Source organism: Prunus avium, chromosome 7 (genome assembly GCF_965620075.1).
Source record: "Prunus avium chromosome 7, drPruAviu1.hap1.1, whole genome shotgun sequence".
Classification (NCBI taxonomy): domain Eukaryota; kingdom Viridiplantae; phylum Streptophyta; class Magnoliopsida; order Rosales; family Rosaceae; genus Prunus; species Prunus avium.
In genome coordinates this window covers 10,492,561-10,498,302 of record NC_142290.1, presented here as the reverse complement: position 1 = coordinate 10,498,302, position 5,742 = coordinate 10,492,561, and the positions used below count along the sequence as shown (strand labels likewise).

Sequence of the window (5,742 nt, the reverse complement as noted above, 5' to 3'; positions counted from 1 at the left end):
GAGGATTTAAAGCTTGAGGAAAAGGAGCAGGAAAATGATATTCAGTTGATTCATTCAAGTTGGACATGTTAAGTTCATCATTATTCTTAGGTTTTTCAACTTCCTTACGTGAAGGTGTGTTGTTAATTATTTTACCACTTCTAAGAGTAATGACAGACTTTACATGCTCAAGTGAAAATTCACAAGAATTGGCCCCTTTTGGATTTGGTTGAGTGTTGGCAGGAAATTTTCCTTTTTCATTAACAGCCAAAAAGTTAGTCAACTTGGAAATTTGACTCTTAATTTCTTTATTTTCTTCAACCAATTGACCAAGCAAAGTATCATACCTTTGATTTTGCTTCTGTTGTTCATGCATAAATGTGTGAAGAGTATCGCTCAAAGATGGCCTAGCATTGAATGCATTAGTTGCAGGAAACTGATGATTGAAAGAATTTCTATCACTTACCTGAGGTTGTGGATCATTGCTCCAACGAAAGTTTGGATGGTTTCTTGTTGCTGGATTGTAAGTGTTGGAAAAAGGAGAAATACTGTTGTTTGAAGTTTCCAACAGCAGCACAACGCTCCTCATAAGCTCCTTTCATTTCCTGAAAAATTGGGCAATTTTTAACAGTATGACCAATCTTATAACAAGAATCACATACTTGATTAACATCATCTTGAAAAACAGATTGAGGCAAATTTGATTTTTCCGTTTTCAAGGCGGCTATCTCTTTAGTCAAAACCTCAAATTTTAATTTCCAATCATCTTCTTCTTTTAATTGATAAATTCCTTTATTAGTAGAAGATGTGGCAATTCTTGACCGATCAGTGGTCTCAACTGGACTGGGGACAGTCCATTGATGAGCTTTTTCAGCAATTTCATCCAAAAATTCTAGGGCATCATCAGGGTCTTTTTGCATAAAATTTCCATTACACATAGACTCAACAAATTGGCGATCACGGGGGAGAAGTCCCTCATAGATATAACTAGCAAGACGCCAGTTTTCAAAGCCATGGTGTGGGCACAAATTCAAAAGCTCTTTAAATTTTTCCCAAGTTTGATATAAAGTTTCATTTTCTTTTTGAGAGAAATTTGAGATTCTTTTCTTAAGAGCAATCGTCTTGTGATTAGGAAAATATTTGTTAAAAAATGCTTGAGTCATTTCCCCCCAAGAACCTATGGACCTAGCCCTTAATGAATACAACCAACTTTTAGCTTTTCTTCTAAGGAAAAAGGAAAAAATTTCAACCTTATGAAATTAATCCTATCAAGTTGAACATTGTAAAAGGTGCCAATTGCTTCTTCAAATTCCCTAACATGCACATAAGGATTTTCACTTTCCATGCCATGAAAAATAGGTAGTAATTGAATCATTCCAGGTTTGAAATCATAATTTGGCATGTTAGGTGGAAACATGATGCAAGATGGATTTGGTGCACGAATAGTGCAAGAGCAAGCTAAGTTGGTAAATTCCTACAACCAAGGTCCAAGAAATGATCCATACTCTCAAAGTTATAATGCAGGTTGGAGGAATCATCCAAACTTTTCATGGAGAAATAACCAGAATCAAGCAAATCCCCCTTCATTCCAAAGGCCACAACAATCATCATCATCATTGGAAGATATAGTGAAGCAGATGGCAATCAACCAATCCAATTTTCAGCAAACTTCACAAGCTGCCATCTCCAAATTGGAAGTCCAATTAGGCCAAATAGTTGCTGAAATAACTCAAAGAAAACCTGGGAAATGGCCAAGCCAAACTGAGATCAATCCAAAGAACCCAGAAGCCAAGGCCATTCATGTGCTCAGATCAGGTAAGATCATTGATAATAAAGATGATTCTAATCTTTCAAATGATGTTGTGATTGTAGAAAATGAAGAGAAGGAGACCATGGCCACGGAAGGAGAACAACTCAAAACTTCTCAATCTGCTCCTAAGGCCAAATCAGATTCTCAGAAATCTGATCAATTCCAATTGCATAAAAGGGATGACAAATTTGTGCCACCACATCTTCAAGAAGATAGATACGTGCCACCCGCTCCATATGTTCCACAGATTCCATTTCCAGGCCGTCTTAAGAAAGCAAAGCAAGATAAGGCTTTTAAAGAGATTTATGATATTTTGAGTAAAGTTAATATCAATTTGCCTTTGCTTGATCTTATTGAACAGATTCCTGCATATGGAAAATTCATCAAGGACTTGAAAACTCACAAGCTCAATTTCGCTCCAAATGAAGGAGTAAAGCTCGACCAGAATGTAAGTGCTGTATTGCAAAGGAAGCTTCCACCAAAACTAGATGATCCTGGCAGCTTTGACATTCCCATTAACATTGGAGGCAAGAAGGTTGGAAGAGCCATGTTGGACTTGGGAGCAAGCATCAATCTAATGCCATATTCAGTATATCAAGAGCTTGGCTTAGAAGGGATGAAGAAGACTTCAATGCGACTTGAACTAGCTGATCATTCTATAAAATATCCAAAAGGTATTGTAGAAGATATTCTAGTTCAAGTTAATACACTAATTCTCCCTGCTGATTTTGTAGTGATGGACATGGAAGACAATCCAAATGGAGATCGTGTTGATCCCATTCTCCTAGGCAGGCCATTCATGGCCACTGCAGATACAATCATCAAAGTGAAAGATAGCACCCTCTCCATGACTGTTTTGGGTGAAACTGTTGAATTTAAAATGCTTAATGCTCTATCTCAACCTTCTATCTCTCTTGATTCTTGCTTTTCAATTGATGTTGTGGATCATGAGGTTTCTTCCAAAATTTTGCAGAGAAAGTCTAATGATGCTCTAGAAGCTGTCTTAACACAAGAAGAGGAAGATCTTTGTGAACTGGAGTTCCAAGAAGTGGTGGCTGCCTTAGAAGTGTTTCCGCCATACCCACCATCCTTTAGGCCACCAATCGAGCCTCTTGGACCATCATCCACGAAATTGGAGCCATCCATTGTCATCCCACCAAAGCTAGAACTTAAACCTCTTCCCAATCATCTCAAATATACATATTTGGGTGCTAACAAAACTCTCCCTGTTATAATTGCTGTAGGTCTCTCCTCACATGAAGAAGAGGGCTTAATTAAAGTTCTAAAAGAGCATAAAACAGCCATTGGGTGGACCATAGCAGACATCAAAGGAATTAGTCCAAGCATGTGCATGCACCGAATTTTAATGGAAGAAGACAGCAAACCATCCCGTGATGCCCAAAGGAGGCTAAATCCCAACATGAAAGAGGTGGTTAGTGTTAAGCTCATAATTTCATACATATACATGCCCTATTTACTTACTTCTTTTGCTTAGTTTCTTAGATTTCTAAGTTATTTGCCTCCCTTTGTGTGTTTTGTAGGCAAATAGAGCAAGAGAGCATAATTCATGCAATTCAAGCATGTTAAGGCCTAATTTGGATGAATGGATGAAGAGCTTAAAAGACAAACTCATTTTGGCTACAGCCCCCTGCCAGTCCAGTTCCGTAGGTCATATTGCAAGCTTTGTTTCAGCAACCTCAACAGCTCGGATGAGGAAGCATCCTTCATGAAAGTTGTTCCAATGGGTACGTACTATAACATATCCAAAATTCAGCCCCATTGGATAAATATGGAGTCTGTTACCTAGCAAACACAGAGCCATGCTCAGGATGGATTTTATCAGCGCGCAAAATGAGTTAGCATTTTGTTTTGGCCTTAACTTCCTCCTCCGACCTTGGATTGGCCCAAATGATATATGGCTGGAAAGAAGACATTCTGAACTTCAAGGTTGAGTGCTTAAAGTCTTAATTTTCTTAAGGGAAGCCCAATTCGTAAGCCCTTGAAGTTGCTGGTCATGCTGACCTCAGGATGAGCTATTGTTTCTGGTTGGAAGCTTGGTCATGGTGAGCTAGGCATGAGCTATTGAGCTGGTTGGAAGCTTGATCATGGTGACATGAAGATGAGCTAGGGCTGCTGGTGGGATTTATTGGTGAAGTGCATAAACCAATTCAAATTTTCTAATACAAGTGCATCAACCATTTCAAATTTTATAAAACAAGTGTTGTATGCATTAGCCATATTGAATTCAGATTTTTCACTTCCTTAGGCCTATAAATAGGGAGGTTCTCTAAGCTTGTAAACACACCCCAAGGGGAGGAGCTCTCAAACACTTCTCTAGAGCTCCCTTCCCTTCTCTCCCTCAAATTCTCTTAATTTTGCTTTCTAGTTCTCAATTCTAGCTTTCCTTTTGCTTCTTAGTTGTAATTTATTTTTCTTTGTAATGTAAATTCTTTTCTTAAGTTTTCAAGTTGAATTAGTTTCCAAGTTTCAATTATGGTTTTTGTTCTTATTCATTATGCTTATAAGTTAATATGCTAGTTTGAATGATTGATCACCATTTAGGCTTGCATGTTAGCTATCTTGGTTTGAATTAAGAGTATACACCATGCTTTAATTCGAATTGAACTATGAATAGGAAGAGTATGTATGGACATTCGACAACAGGGATTAGATACATACTTGGTTGTTTAAAATGTTCTTCTATGCTTAATGGGTTCCTAATGCTTAATTTTAGGTTAGACAACAAATGATCAAATTAGGGAATTAGGAACACAAGGTTATGACCACACACCATGGCTTAATCATACTTTAGCTAGAATCAATCCATTAATCTAAATTGAACTTGGGAACTTATTTGCTTGAGTTACTTATTTCTTTCTTCCTTGTTTTATGTTCTTTGTTTTTGTTTCTATTTTGTGTAGGGAAACTAAATTGGATCATTCAATCACCAATCCCTGTGGAATCGACCTCGCACTTACATACGCTATACTACCGAACGGCTCGTGCACTTGCGAGTATCACAAGTTGAGGATGCAGCTTAATCCATTTTGGTGCAGCTGAATCTACACAACAGTTAGAGCTGAAGTTTTAAAGCTACTCGATGTAGGAATCATCTACCCAATTTCATATTCTAAGTGGGTGAGCCCTGTGCAAGTTGTTCCAAAGAAGTCCGGAATCACAGTTGTGAAGAATGAGAAGAATGAGCTAGTTCCTACACGAACTGTCACTGGTTGGAGAGTTTGCATTGATTACAGGAAGTTGAACACATCCACTAGAAAAGATCATTTCCCCTTGCCTTTTATTGATCAAATGCTTGAACGTTTATCTGGCCATGCTTATTATTGTTTTCTTGATGGTTTTTCAGGTTATAATCAAATTCCCATTGCTCCGGAAGACCAAGAGAAAACCACATTCACATGCCCATTTGGTACGTTTGCTTATAGAAGGATGCCATTCGGTTTGTGCAATGCCCCAGCAACTTTCCAACGATGCATGATGTCAATCTTTTCAGATATGGTGGAACGATTCATTGAGGTATTTATGGATGATTTTTCAGTTTTTGGTTCCTCTTTTGATAATTGTCTTCACCACTTGTCTCTAGTGCTTAAAAGATGCCAGGAAACAAATCTGATTTTGAATTGGGAGAAGTGTCACTTCATGGTGAGACAAGGCATTGTACTAGGCCATGTGATTTCAAGCAAGGGAATCGAAGTGGATAAAGCCAAGATTGACCTCATCTCAAATCTTCCACCCCCTACCTCTGTTAAAGGAATTAGAAGCTTTCTAGGTCATGCTGGATTCTATAGAAGGTTCATCAAAAATTTCTCAAGCATTACAAGGCCATTGTGTAATCTCCTTGCTAAGGATGCTGTTTTTGAGTTTAATGAAGCTTGCATGGAAGCTTTTTCTACCTTGAAGAGGGAGCTAACTTCAGCCCCTATTATCATAGCTCC

At 38.1% G+C, this 5,742-nt stretch overlaps 1 non-coding gene across 1 annotated transcript; it reads left to right on the top strand.

The window, feature by feature from the left end:
- The first annotated feature begins 987 nt into the window (after positions 1 to 987).
- On the top strand, positions 988 to 1,094 carry LOC148293001 (small nucleolar RNA R71). Its single transcript, XR_015825925.1, has one exon. It is a non-coding gene; the product is annotated as a small nucleolar RNA R71 (small nucleolar RNA).
- The last annotated feature ends 4,648 nt before the right edge of the window (positions 1,095 to 5,742 follow it).